The following is an 818-nucleotide window of genomic DNA, read 5'->3' as shown; positions in this document are numbered from 1 at the left end:
CTGGTATATTTTCTTAGCCAAGAGCTCCACCTGAGCTGCCAAGGCTGCTATAGAATCTGACTGGTTGACCACTCCCTACTTAAATGGCCTACTCTTAGAGGATTGCCACCGGTAGTTGTTCATCGCCATCTCCTCTATCAGATTTTGCGCCTGCTCCAGTGTCTTACTGTTTATGGTAGCATCTACCATATGCCTAGGAGCAAGGTTTAAACCGCTATAGAAAGTCTAAACTTGCATCCATACTGGTAATCTATGGTGCGAGAAACATCGAAGCAAGTCCTTGTATCTCTTCCAGGCATCATACATGCTTTCGTCATCGAACTGCACAAATGAAGATATGTCATTTCTTAATTTAGCAATTTTAGCAGGAGGAAAGTACTTATATAAGAACTTCTCAGCCAAAGAACTGCATGTCGTAATAGTGTTGGCTGGGAGTGACTGCAACCATCTCTTCACTCGGTCCCTTAAAGAAAATGGAAACAGCCTCAACTGAATGGCATCATCAGTCGTTTTATTTATCTTAAAGGTATCATTGATCTTCAAAAAATTGGCTATGTTAGCGTTTGGGTCCTCACTCGGCAGTCCCCCAAATTGTACGCTATTTTGGACCATTTGTATCACGTTCGACTTTATCTCAAAGTTATTGGCTGCCACAGGTGGTCGTACTATACTCGTCTGTGTCCCTGCAAGAGAAGGTCTAGCAAACTCGTACATTGTCTTGTTTTCATCCGCAGGCCGGTTGTTGTTGTTGTCTCCCATCTCTACTGGTCTATTCACAGGGGCTTCAATCTCTATTCGTGCCTCCTCTTCTTCTTGCA

The 818-nt window shown here is 43.5% G+C and overlaps 1 non-coding gene across 1 annotated transcript; it reads left to right on the top strand.

The window, feature by feature from the left end:
- Nucleotides 1-247: 247 nt before the first annotated feature.
- LOC112536845 lies at nucleotides 248-354 on the top strand. The gene has a single exon (XR_003080781.1). It is a non-coding gene; the product is annotated as a small nucleolar RNA R71 (small nucleolar RNA).
- Nucleotides 355-818: the final 464 nt, after the last annotated feature.

The sequence above is a fragment of the Ricinus communis genome, chromosome 3 (genome assembly GCF_019578655.1).
Source record: "Ricinus communis isolate WT05 ecotype wild-type chromosome 3, ASM1957865v1, whole genome shotgun sequence".
NCBI lineage: Eukaryota > Viridiplantae > Streptophyta > Magnoliopsida > Malpighiales > Euphorbiaceae > Ricinus > Ricinus communis.
The sequence above is the reverse complement of the archived record's forward strand: the minus strand, read 5'-3'. Positions and strand labels throughout refer to the sequence as shown.